Source organism: Puma concolor, chromosome A3 (genome assembly GCF_028749965.1).
Source record: "Puma concolor isolate L17-30 chromosome A3, mPumCon1.1.hap2, whole genome shotgun sequence".
Taxonomy (NCBI): domain Eukaryota; kingdom Metazoa; phylum Chordata; class Mammalia; order Carnivora; family Felidae; genus Puma; species Puma concolor.
In genome coordinates, this window is record NC_141669.1 from 42463603 (window position 1) to 42478344 (window position 14742).

The 14742-nt window shown below is 34.4% G+C and overlaps 1 pseudogene; it reads right to left on the reverse strand.

Annotated features, from left to right (window-relative positions):
• Positions 1-1433: 1433 nt before the first annotated feature.
• On the reverse strand, positions 1434-2110 carry LOC112869687 (ADP-ribosylation factor-like protein 5A pseudogene; annotated as a pseudogene).
• Between the last annotated feature and the right edge of the window lie 12632 nt (positions 2111-14742).

Here is a 14742-nt window from a genome sequence, read left to right on the forward strand (position 1 = left end):
ACACAAAACATCCACTGTTAAACACTGATCTCCCATGCCTGACTTGGATTTAGCTACTGAGTATATTATATTTTACAGAAAGAAACTTTCAAAGTTTTGTCAATGCTTGTAGTATATACTATTACTGCTCATCAAAATCTGTGTGAAATCCAAAAGGCTCATATTCAAGGTAGTTACTTTTTTTATTGAACATTCTAAAACATGCCAGTTTGGATCAGCCTTCAGATTTTCAGGGCATGAAACATATACAAAGAGAGTACCCAAAAATATGTGTGAACACATTTAGGATAAGTCTGTTTACAAGTACAATAAAAATACCTTCAACCTTCCTATCGTTCCATTTTCAGTGAAAAACAAAATACATTAGCCAAACATAAGATATTTGGGGCCAAGTTACTTCTTTGTAAAAATAATTTATCATGCATTGATCAACTCTTAATAGCATTAAAAAAATTGTATTTTATAGTTGTCAATGCATTCACACTGGTTAGTAAGAAGTGAAAAAGAAAAAAAGCATAGAAAGAAAAAAAAATCTCAAACTATCCCAACTCCAGAAATAAGAAATTTTCAAATTAAGAAATAACCTTTGTTGCTTAGAAAATAAGTACTTTTTATCTCAAACTCACTCTAACTGCTTGTATAATTCAATACCTAAGAAGACTCTAGGGAAATTATTTTATAATATTTATAGGATGATACTTCTTTGGGTAGGCATATTTTACACAATAGCTTCCAATTAATGTGGGAAAAAAATCACTTGATAATTTTAATCATAATTAATGATTGATTAATGGATTAACAATTTTCTCAGTAATTTAGATGGCATAGATCCAACAAAGGGAACAAGAATTGCTCAATGTGAAATTCTGTCCATTCCTAACACTAAGCCGAAAGTTTGCAGATACTCCACTCAGATTACATGTTTTCATGTACGTAATTTGATCAACAAAAAAATAGGTACAAAATGTCGAGCTTTCTCCTTTTCTTTCTTTTTCGTTCGCTTTTTTTTTTTTTTTTTTTTTTTTTAAGAGCAGCTCAATAATTTTATGGGTTGGTTAGTACAATACAGAGAACACAGGGGAAAGCACAAGATGGCACTTAACACCACTGCCAGTACTCATCTCATTATGGTTGTAACTAAGGATAGTATTACCTTTTGTGTTATTTGCTTTTCTTTGGAACATAAATCAAAGCCATAAACTTGAACTTGAGGTATATACACATTAGATATACAACCTTATGTAAAATACTTTTCTTAAGTAACCTTACATTTTAAAATATTGGAAACTGAATATCTGTGCTGATTTGTAGTCTGACTTAATGGAACAAGAAGAGAACAACATTCAACTAGGGAGGCTTATACTGACAATAAAGCTCTTAAAGTTAAAAATGAATGTCTCCTTCTCCCTTTTTACTTACCAGAGGCTACACAATGTCCTGAGAGGATTCATTATGAGAAAAATGGCAATCACAGCTTTAAAGACCTTGCTTTGGAAGGGACTAATGAGAAAGCAGATTGGAAAGTGAGACTTCATCTTTGTTCTCAAATAAGTGGTCTTAATTTTTCTTCTTATAGAAAAAGCTTAAGTCAGTTTATTATAAATATATCTAAACCATTAATTTTTGCAGCTTTCAGATAAAGTCCAGCACTTCGTTTATACAAAGTCTATGAGAAGAGGTCAGTAGAAATCATCTAATCTTAAATCGTGACATCATCCATTCAAGTCCTTGGCATAATCCCTCTCCAGTAAGAGCATAGAATGCTTGGATATGCCACTGGTGATCTTTAATAGAAGTTAATTTCAAAAACTGGGAGATTTCTGCTACAGTCATGCATTCTTTAATATCTTGTTTACTAGCAAAAATCAGCAATCCGGCTTTCCTTAGGTCCTCGTGGGCTAACATTTTATAGAGTTCTTCTCTAGTTACAGAAATTCTTTGTACTGTCCACAACAACAATTACAAACTCTGTGTTAGTATAGTATGTGTTCCAGAAAGAACGAAGAGATTCTTGTCCACCAATATCCCGCATTAAGAAACACGTATGATTAATCACTATTTCTTCTACATTACTTCCAATTGTAGGTGATGCATGTACAACTTCATTCATAGAAAATTGGTAAAGGACGGTAGTTTTCCCTGCATTATCCAGCCCAAGAATGATAACTTTGTGCCCCTGGTGATCGAACAGTCTCCATTTCCTGGTGAAGAGAATTCCAATTCTTGGGCAACGGAACCGCCTCCAGCCACCCGGGCGCCTGCCCTCCCCTGGCTCAGGCTGAAGAGGAGGAGAGAGAGAGGCACCGGTGCCTCCGCCTCTGCTGCTGCGGCTTCTGCGCTGGCCGCCAGCTCAAAATGGCACTTAACACCACTGCCAGTACTCATCTCATTATGGTTATAACTAAGGATAGTATTATCCTTCCTGGGAACTGGAGGGAGGCCGAAGCCTGGGAACTGGAGGGAGGCCGAAGCCCAAGCCGCCCTGCCGCCCTGCCCTGTGCGTGTGCGAGAACCCCGCAGCTGCCGCCGCGGCACTCGCCTGGCTCGCGGACATCGCCGCCGCGTTGTCTCAGTACACTTTTACTGTTAAAGCCAGTATTTTACAGAGATTATTTTATTGAAAACAATTGCAAATAAGATGAATTTCTGAATTATTTTCAAAGAACTGCTCTCTAAGGGAAATAATCAATTTTTAGATTTAAAAATAAACAATGTACTCTACATATTCTGATCAAATATTGGAAAGGGTCAGTAAATACTATAAGTAATTCAACTTCATCATACAAATAATGGTCACTTATATCGCAGTTTCACTATCCTTAAAGTAATGATATAGCTCTATTCAACGTTACAAAGAGTATTAGGCTCCATGGATGTTATCCCCACACATGCATATTTGCAAATCTAGGACTGATATGACTCTTTAATGCTACAAAATGTTCCTCGTATGTGCAACTGCTGTAAATACTGAATTAAATTAGGAGTACTTCCAGGACCACAAACTGAAACATAAAAAGGCTAATTTGTCTTTGCTCTTTCCAAAGAACTTCACCACTCAAATCTTCCCTGTAGTTGGAAGGAGTATCATCCCAGACATACTGGCACCAGTCACACCCTAATGCCATCAGGCCATGGTTGCCATAGGACACACAGCTCCAGTGGAGAAGCATTCTCTGGAGCCTGAGGATGTTGCTCATGAACGTGGGCACTGAAAGACACAAAGCCTACCCTCCCAATACTGAGGGCCAGATTCCAAGGTATAGGCTCCATGTGTCTTTTAAACAACTTGACGTCTTTTTTTGTTTGCGGTATACAGACCCTTCTAAATAAAATACAGGATCCATCTTATCTAAGCCTAGGTGGCACTGCATTTGATTATTCTTTATTTTTTCCCATTTTATGGCCCTTGAAGACAGAGCAGGGATACAGAACTTCAGTTAACTAGGCTGTGAGGAAATGATTGAGCTACATTTTCCTATAATACTACAACATAATATTCAAAGTATTAAATACTAAAAATTCAAATTTAATAGGAAAAAAAACACATAAGTTGCTAGAGAAGTTATCTCAACCAATTTATTCATGCTCTTTTTTTTTTTTTTTTCAACGTTTATTTATTTTTGGGACAGAGAGAGACAGAGCATGAACGGGGGAGGGGCAGAGAGAGAGGGAGACACAGAATCGGAAACAGGCTCCAGGCTCCGAGCCATCAGCCCAGAGCCCGACGCGGGGCTCGAACTCACGGACCGCGAGATCGTGACCTGGCTGAAGTTGGACGCTTAACCGACTGCGCCACCCAGGCGCCCCTATTCATGCTCTTTAAGTTTAACCTTTCATTTTAACTTACTGCTACCTGTAAATTTACCCCAAATGGTAAAGTGCTCATTTGTGCTACTCAGAAAATATTCTCCAGCTCCAGGCAGGAGCAAAGGGCTAAGTGTCCATTCTGTGGCTAATATGTTCTGCATGGAAGTAATTTAACTACACACTTGAGATCCTACAGGTCTTTATCCCCAGCACAGCAGATGGCAGGGACCCAAGTAATGTATGTTTCATCAGCAAAGGTACATTATTGACTGACAATAAGAACACCTTCACTGATTTACAGTGGAGGTGTAGAGCCAACAAGAAATAAACTCTTCATCCCAGTCTCTCTCTCACACCCCTCTTTCTCATCACTACCGTATGGTGATTTCATTGTGTATAATTAATACTAGTTTTCTATATCAGGATATCATTTAATCGATTTTTTCTTGATATAAAATAAATGTTAATCAGCAAGGAGGAGTTGATGTATATACAACAGAATTTAACATTTTTTAACACTGTTCAAAGGAATGGTTCCTCAAAAAAAAAAAGTACAACACAGTGGTACATGGATTAACAGAATCATAGGAAAATAACAAAAGCAGGGCCTTTGTTGGTAATAGAGTATACAATAAATATTTTTGATATTTTCTGTAAAGATATATTTCATATTTTATCACATCAAATCCTCTACTCCCTTTCTTAAGAAAATTTGTGAAAAGAAAAAGAAATCAACAAAATTTATAGCTGAAAAAATAAAGATCTCTAAGTGAAACAAAAAATATTTTAGCTAATGTCTGATTTTCTTGCTTTAAAGAAACTGAAAAACATATACAATGGGATTTTACCAATGTCTAAATTTATATATTAATCAGAAATATGCATTAAATATACTAATTTAGTTGGTTGTAAGCCATTACTAGGAAAGAAATATAGTTAAGAGAAATTTGTTTAAACATACTGAGGCCACAGTAGTCCTATTAAAAAATATGGTCACTTAAAAAAAAATAAAAGTTGGTATTCTGTTTAAGAATTGAGTTGAGGGGCGCGCCTGGGTGACTCAGTCGATTAAGCGTCCAACTCCGGCTCAGGTCATGAACTCATGGTTTATGAGTTTGAGCCCGGCATCGGGCTCTGTGCTGACAGCTTACAGCCTGGAGCCTGCTTCGGATTCGGTGTCTCCCTCTCTCTCTCTCTCTTTCTGCTCCTCCCCGGCTCACGCTCTGTCTCTCTCTCTCTCTCAAAAATAAACATTAATAAAAAAATTTTTTTTAATTGAGTTGAAAAAAATCTATCTCCTTTCTATATGGATGAAAAACATAAATTCAAGAGAATCTAATTTCCTCTTATTAGTAAATTGGTATAAAAAGAAAGTCAACATAATATTTCATGAAATGGTGTTACTGGTTTCAGGAGTAGAGTTTAGTGATTCATCACCTACATATAACACCCAGTGCTCACCCCAATAAGTGCCCTCCTTAATGCCCATGCCCCCATCTATCTCCCCCTCTAGCAATCCTCAGCTTATGTTTCCTTCCCTTCCCCTATGTTCATCTGTTTTCTTAAATTCCACGTATGAGTGAAAATATATGATATTTTTCTTTCTCTGACTTATTTTTCTTAGCATAATTACATTCTAGGTCTATCCAGGTTGTTGCAAATGGCAAGATTTCATTCTTTTGATGGCTGAGTGGTATTCATTGTATATATATACCGCATCTTTATCCATTCATCAGTTGGTTGACATTTGTGCTCTTTCCATAACTTGGCTATCATTGATAGTTATCTTACTACTCTCTTTCTATGTAGCGATCGTGCACAAAATAGTGCTAACTGGATTCCCGGTAAATCTGTGGTGAATTCTAACAGATTCTTACCATAGCCATATGAAAGGCTCAAATTGTAGTTGAAGAAACAATTATGAATTTTATTTTTTAAGGCTCCAGAATTCCTCAACAAAATTATTTGCAAGAGAAGCTAATCTTTACTGAATGTTAAACCTCACCGGTCCTTTGTGTTCAGTGTATCCTAAAGTCATGACTTTATTCATCCACATACTTTCTTTACAGAGCAGAAGACACTAAAAAAAAGATAAATCATTATATTTCTGTAGGAAGAAACTGATATGAAACAAGTTGCATTATTTATTACCTAGTCATGGTAACTGCCCCAAAACCCAGCAAAACTATCTTGCAAGGAGAAACATGGTTCACAGAAAAAAATGAAAAATGTCTGCATTCAGGCTTCATTTTTTTATGAGGTTCAAACATTTTTATGCGGACTTAGTTTATTGTTTTATGATTTTCTCACCACTTTTATTTCTAAGCTCCATGCACATTTAATTTGGATCTTGTGTTCCCCAGATAGCTATAGAACTCCTGGGTCCAGGCCATCCCAGCATCAAGTTGCAGTCAGCAAGAAAAATCTACTTTATCCAACCAAACAGCTGAGCTATAGTATATTTTGAATAAGGTGATATAAAGAATTCTGTTGATATATAAAAACTGAATGTTTCTATGTGATTCTATGAAAACACATGACAAATTTTCTTTTAATTTGATGAACTCCAAAAATATTTGCCAATAGATGACCTTACATTATATGCTCATGAGGTAAAAGATGTGTGTATTTATGCACATGATGCAAGGTGTGAATATTTGTCCAGATTTGAAATCCCTTACTCTTTAGCAATTTCCCATTTGCTACACTCTCCATTTCAGAGAATTATAATGATATGAATTAACATGGAAGTTGCTCTTGGAGTCTTGAGGGATATAACAGGGAATTAAGAAGGTACTTGGGATATCAGAGTGTGGAATTAGACACAAAAATGCAAAGTAGTACTTAAATTTAAAAAGTGCCCACTTTTCTGTTTATCCATGAAACTGACTTTTGCAGATGATCACTTCTTTTCATAATGCCTGGGGCTGCTCAAAAGCTAGGAGGATTTTGCCCTGACATCTGTTCCTTATAGAAAATAAAATTAGCCTACTGATTTTACACTGTACAATTACACCATTTTAATATATTGAGAAAAGAGAATTTTAACCAATTAAATTATAGCAAATTGCAAATAACTATATCACTTTATTCTGAATCCCAGTAAAGCAAATGTATCAAAAGGGAGAATGCTCACAATTAATACACCAGATTGACTGCTACTCTCAAATACCAGCATAAAGACAGTTTTATCATAGTATCATCATAAAAAATAAAATTATAAACAATGTCCATTTTTCCTGTTTGTCTTTAAAGTCAATACGCACTTAATATTTCAAGGAGTAAACATCAGTAGACAAAAGTTTTCATTATAAAACTTACAAGATGCCAAGACATTTCCAAGAGGGGAATAACCTACTAAAAATGTCTATTTTTATTTAAATAATTTAAATTTATGTACTAGAAATGCACTGTCCAAAATGAAAGTCACTGGCCACATGTGACTAATGAACACCTGAAATGTGGCTAGTGTGACCTTAGAACTGAATTTTTTATTTTACTATTTTAAAATTGAATATAAACGTATAAATTGAAATTTTAAATTGTTAATTCAATTACTGGAAAATGTTTAAGTAAATTTGGAACAACAAGCATGTAAATCTACTTTTTAAACTCAGTTTTATTAAATCTAAATACAGATCATGTAATCTTGATGAAAATTTAGTATAAAACTTGAAATATGTAAAAATTTCAAATATTTAGTAAAAAAAGGTTTTGTACTAAGAAAATAATATAAAAATCTCTCAAGTAAGTTTTACATTGATTACATGTTAACATAATCTTTTAGATATATTGGAATTAAAACTCATTATTAAAATAGGTATCTACTTTATATTTAATATTAAATAATAACATGTAAGATATGTGTTATATCTAAAAATTAGTTTCTTTTTTTTTACTGTTGCAATGTAAGTACAAGAAAAGTTAAAGTTGCATGTATTTTGCTTTACACTTTCTTCAGAGAACATTATGAAAATGATACCTATCTTGTACATGCAACTACTTTTCTGTGTTCCTCCTTTTCTCTCTCCCTTCTTTCCTTCATTTTTTATTTCTTTACAAAAAAAGACACGGCCACGTTTTTTCTAAATGTTATTTTAGTTTGGATATGTTAATATAGATACCTGTTGATTTATTCAGATAATTGTTACTGTTTTCAAGATATTTATTAGATTTTAGATTTTGAGCATTGATTTGTTATGTAAACAAATAGCATAGAAAGTAATTCCCATAGCATTATAAGCATTATAAACTTTGATGAACTTAATTATTTTCTTGTTAAAATATAAGGTACTTAAAAGAGTGATCCAGGGGCGCCTGGGTGGCTCAGTCGGTTGAGCGTCCGACTTCAGCTCAGGTCACGATCTCGCGGTCCTTGAGTTCGAGCCCCCCGTCGGGCTCTGGGCTGATGGCTCAGAGCCTGGAGCCTGCTTCTGATTCTGTATCTCCCTCTCTCTCTGTCCCTCCCCCGTTCATGCTCTGTCTCTCTCTGTCTCAAAAATAAATAAAAACGTTAAAAATTTTTTTTTTTAAAAAAGAGTGATCCATATTTTAAAATATGGAGTGATCCATATTTTATTTTCTCTTACATTGTCTTGTTGCTTCCTCAATATCCTACTCCACACCTACTTCCTCCAAAGACTGTATGTGGCATAATGATAGGAATCTTATATTTACTGACTTTTTTAGGATATAGTAGGAAATGGTAAAATCAAATCATATACTAACTTTTTTTGCTTAAAACTTTTCACTGAAGCAAACAAAAACATGTTTTGAGTGAAATGAATTTTGAAAACCAATTATGAAACTGGTATTTTAAATGTACTTGTTAATCTTAGGTCCAATATTCCAATATTACTAGAAGTCATACAAAAATCTCTATCTAGTCAGAGAGAGAGAAAGCACACACAGAGGAGGGGCAGAGAGAGAGAGAATCTGAAGCAGGCTCCATGCTCAACAACCATGGGATAATGACCTGAGCTGAAATCAAGCGTTGGACACCCAACTGACAGAGCCACCCAGGCACTCCTCTCTCTTTGATTCGTAATTCAGCAATATTTTCTTCTATATTTTCATTTTTTAATTTCTTTTTATTTTTAAACTAAATACCTATTTTTTGATGTGGAGCTCTAGAATTTTAATACATTTTGAGAATCTGTAAATGCCATGACAACCAATATTCAGAACAATAACACCACCACCAAAATCCTTGATGTTGTCTCTTTATACTCACATCCTAACCCAATCCATAATACATGGAAAACTGATCTATTCTCTATCACTATCATTTTGTCTCTTTCAAAATGACATTGAAAGGGAATAGTATAATATGTAATATTTTGATTTGGGCTATTTTCATTCAGGATAATGTCTCTGAAGTTCATCTCAGTTGTTTCATGTGTCAATGATTTTTTGATTTTAATTCTTGAGTAGTTTTATACTGTATGGATATACTACTTTTGTTTCTCTGTTCATCCATAGGATATTTGGATAGTCCAGTTTTATGAACAAGCAATCTTTAGAAAGTCACACAAATACTTACTATATGACCCAGGAATTCTAATCTGGCATATTTATACTAGAGAAATAAAACTTAACATTCATGCAAAAAATGTTCACACAGGCGTTCAGAGATAAATTATGATCAGGATTCTAGAGCTCTTTATATATTCTAAATGCAAGTCCTTTATTGGGTATGTGATTTGCAAATACTTTCCCTAGTTTGTATTTTCATACTCTTAATAAGGTATTTCACACATCTTTTTAAAAATGAGATCCAATTTGCCATTATTTTTTTGTTTTATGGATTTTATTCTGATGTTCTGTCTAAAATTCCCTTGCCTAACTCAGTTCCCAAAGGTTTCATCTGTGTTTTCTTCTAAAAGTTTTATAGATTTATGCTTTACATGTATGTCTATCATTCAGTTGGAGTGAGTTAGTATAAATCAATGTTTACTTCTTTCAATATGGATGTCTAATTAATTGTTCTAGCATCAAATGCTAAAAATAACATTCGTTAGCCATTGAATTGCTTTCACAAATTTGTAAAACTTCAGTTGCCCACTTTTGTAGAATTCTAATATTCCATTCTGTGTCAATGACTTAATATATTTACCCTTTGGCCAATAACATACTTATTGAATATAATTGTTTTATAGCAGGTCTTGAAATTACTTAAAGTGTTCCCCCCAACTTTATTCTTCTTTCTCAAAATTGTTTCAGTTATTCTAGGTACTTTTAATTTACACATTAATTTTATCATCAGATTATATATACTGACCAAAAATCCTTTTGTGGCTTTAACTGGCATTACATTAAATATATATACATCAATTTGATGATATTAAAATATTTACTACATGGAGCCTTCCAATTCACAAATGTAGCATATACCTCCATTTATTTTGGTCTCCTTTTACTTTTTTCGTCAGCATTTTTTAGATTCCAGGAAACATTATGTTCATGGTTTGCTAGTTTTGTACCTAAGTATTTCAATTTTTTGGAGCTTTTTGCAAATTTTTAGAGAGAGACAGAGAGAACACAAGTGGAGGAGGGGCAGAGGACGAGAGAGAGAGACTCCCAAACAGGCTCCATGCTGTCAGTAAGTACACAGGTCTGACATGGGGCTCTCGATCCCATGACCTGGGATCATGACCTGAGCTGCAATCAAGAGTCAGACACTCAATCAACTGAGCCACCCAGGGACCCCATTTTGGAATGACTTTAAATGGTATTTCTTAAATCTAAATTTCCAATTGTATGTTGTTACTGTATAGAAATACAATTATTTTTTGTTTGTTGATCTTGTACGCTACGAATTTGCTAAACTAGTTATGTGCATATTTTCTACAGAGTACTTGGAAAGTCTATATAGGCAATAATATTATTTGAAAATGGAGAATCTTTTAGGGCACCTGTGTGTCTCAATGGGTTAAGTGGCCAACTTTGGTTCAGATCATGATCTCATGGTTTGTGGGTTCAAGCTCCATATTGGGCTTCAGATCTTCTGCCCCCCTCTCTCTCTGCACCTACCCCACTCACTCCTTCTCCCTCTCTCTCAAAATAAATAGGCATTAAAATTTTTTAAAATAAATGTTAAAAAAATGGAGAATTTTGTATGTCTTTTCCCCCCATCTATGTGATTTTTATTTCTTTTGCCTGCCTTATGGCAATGGTAGGATATCCCAGTATAATGTTGAACAGGAATGATCACAGTTAATTTTTTTGCCTTTTTCCCATTCATGAAAGAGAACATTGACTTTTTTATTATTATTGAGAATGGTGTTATATATACAGGTTTTTTTTGTTTGATTTGTAGATGGCTCTTTTCTATTCCTGATTTGCTGAGAGTCTTTACCATGAATTAATGTGAAATTTTTCTGAAATTTCTTGAAATTAATACTATGATTTTTTTCTTTAGACTATTAACATAGCAGATTACATGGACTGACTTTTCAATAATGAGTCAATCTTGCATTTTAGGAATTAACTCTACTTGGTCATTATCTACTAGTATTTTGCCTCCCTCTTTCACCTATTCATTTGGATGAATTTTGATAATTTGTGTTCTTTAAAGAACTGGTCCATCCTCAAGTGTAGAATTTATGTTTGGAGAGAGAGTTTTGCGTTTCCCTTAGTATCCTTTTGATGTTTATAGGGTCTATTGGGATACAGCCTTTCTGTATTCTTTTAATAAATTTTTATGACTAAAATGTAATAATACAAACTTGAAAGTTCAAAACAACTGAGATTTATTTCACAGTTTCTTTAGATCAAAAGTCCAGGCATGAGTGAACTGTGTTCTCTGACCAGGATCTCAAAAGAATGATCTCAAGATGTTAGCCTAGCTGTATTCCTTTCTCAATTCTTTCAAGCTCAGGCAATTGTTGGCAGCATTCACTTCTTTATCATTATAGTAGGGAAGCCTCTATTCTCTTGCAAGCTGTCAGCCTGGGAACTTTTCCAGTGGTCCACACTTCCTCATCCTAGAGCTTCCCCCACAGCCATGTGATCTCTCACACTGAACTTCTGACTTCTTTCTCACTGACCTTTCGTCCCAGGTTTAGCCAGTTCACTGATTAACTCAGACCATCTGGATAAGCTCTTTTTCAATTAATTCAAAGACATTTGTCCAGAACTTTTATTTATACGTAAAAAATCATTTCTGCTATACAACACAATATGATCAGAGGAGTGAAAGCCCATCATATTCACAGGCTATGCTTAAAATCAAAGAGAGGAAATATACAATGTGTTTACACCGGGGAGAAAAAAATGGAAGTCATCTTAAACTTCTTCCTACCACAATTTCTTTTTTTTTTTTTTTTTTTACGTTTTGTTTACTTTTGAGAGAGAGTGCGAGGGACAGAAGAAAGGGGAACAGAAGATCTGACTTGGGCTCTGCGCTGACAGCCGCAAGCCCAATGCAGGACTCAAACTCACAAACCTTGAGATCATGACTTGAGCCAAAGCCAGATGCTCAACCAACTGAAGCACCCAGGTGCCCTGCTACCACAATTTCCGATACTATTTTTGTCTCCTCTCAGTTTTCCTTATTAGTCCTAGTAGAGGCATATCATTTTCATTTATCTTTCCAAAGAACTAGATTTTGATGTCATTGATTTTTCTGTTTTTAATTTTCAATTTCATTGATTTCTTCATTCTTTATCTTCACTGCTTATATTCTTCTGATACCATAGGTTTATTTTCTCTTTTTTTTCTAGTTTCTTAAATTGGAAGCTTAAATTATGGTAGGAAATCTTCCTGTGTTCTAATGTAAATGTTTAATGGTATAAATTCCCCTCTAATCATTGCTTTATCTGTATCTCACAAATTTATTTTTATGGGATTTTATTTTTGTCTACATTTTCATTAAGTTCAAAATGTTTTCTAATATCATTTGAGGCTTTCTTTTTGACTGATAGGTTGTAACGAAGTATAGTTTTTTTTAATTTTTTTTTTCTTTCCAAATGTCTACTGATGTTTCCACTGTCATTCAGTTATTCATTTCTAATTTAATTTCAATATGAACTGAGGACTTTGCCTCATGGTGTTATTTTGTACTTCTATATTCTTGATTGGTTTCTGTCTACTACTTTTATTACTGAGAAAGGAGTGTTAAAATCTTGATTTGTAATTGTGGATTTGCCTATATCTCATTTCAGTTCTGTCAGTTTTTGTCTTGTATAGTTTTAAGTTTTGTTGTTCAGGGCATGCACATTTAGAATTGTTATGTCTTTTTAGTAAATTAAAACTTTTATCATTATATAGTGTTCCTCTTTATCCTAGGTAATTTCTTCTGTTCAACTTTCTTTCTGATGTCATTTCTGTCTGAAGATTTTTCTTTAGCAATTATTTTGGAACAGATCTGCTGAAAACAGATTCTCTTAGTTTTTCTGTATTTGAGAATGTCTGTATTTTATCTTCATTTGTGATAGATGTTTTTTCCTGGATGTAGAATTAAAGCTAACAACTCTTTTAACACTTTAATATTGTTGTGCTACTTCTCTTTGTCCTCTGTAGTTTCGAAGTGAAATCCACAGGCATTCAAATTGTCCTTCCTTATAGGTAACATGTCATTTTTTTCTGGGGGCTTTCAATACATTTTCTTTGGCTTTAATTTACAACAATTTGTTTATGATGTGTGTTAGTGTGGAAATATATGGGCTTAACCTGTTTGGGGTTTGGGGGGCATTTTTATTGAACTTACAGCTTTATATGTTCTGATAAACTTTTGAAGTTTTCAACTGTTCAACTTTTACATCACCAGTCTCTCAGACTCTGAGGACACAAATGTTAGAACTTTTGTGTTTCTCTTGTACATCCCTGAGGCTGTTTATTTTTTAAATTCTTTGTATTGTTCAGATGGAATAATTCCTGTCGACATACCCTCAAGTTCACTCTACCTTCTGTCATCTTTATTTTATCACAAAGCCCAATCAGTACAGCTTTCATATTATTACATTCTTAGTTCAAAAATTTCCATTTTGTTCTTTTTTTAATGTTTATTTATTTTTTTGAAAGAGAAAGATAGAGACAGAGTGTGAGCAGGGAAGGAGCAGAGAGAGAGGGAGCCACAGAATCCGAAGCAGGCTCCAGGATGTCAATACAGAGAAAGCCTGATGTAGGGCTTAAACCCACAAACCGTGAAATCATGACCTGAGCCAAAGTTGAATGCTTAAGTGACTGAGCCACCCAGGTGCCCCATTTTGTTCTTTTTTTTACATTCTCTATTTCTTTGTTGATACTCTGAATTTGTCCATTTTTTAAAGTGTTCATGACTGCTTCTTGGATCACTGTGTAATAGTTAAATACTTTGCTAGAAAATCACATCTGTGTAATTTTGTTGATGTTAGCTGATTGTTTCTATTTTAGTTGAAACTTCCTTGGTTATTCCTTTGGGGAATAATTTTGGATCATGTCTTGGACACTTTCCTTATTATGTTATGGGACTCTGAGTTTTATCTAAATTCTAAGGAGGATTTTTAATTTTTTTTTTAAATAGGCAATCAACCCATTTTCTTTCAAGTCACAAGGTCCAATCATCCTTCTGTGGGTTGTTGTATCAATGTTAGTTCATTTTTCAAATCCTTTGCATTACTTTTCAGACCTTTCTTTGGTGTGCACCAGTCATTGCTCAATCTGAGTCCTCGCTGGTGGTCAGCTATCAAAGTGTTTGTTATGATGATTAAGATTATACCCATGCATGCAAAAGTTGGGACTAGCCCAGTATTTCATTTTTTATGAATTTTCTTCTTGGGCTTCTTCCTCTGTATGATCTCCTGGGTACATTGTGGCTCCCTGGATCTCCCTTTTCCAATGACAAGAGGACAGAGACAACAAAATAAAGCAATAGCAATAGGTTGGAGTGAGATTGTTGATTGTAGAGAAAGCTTCCTGTTCTCAGAGTTTTGTTTTTTGTGGGCTCTCATTATT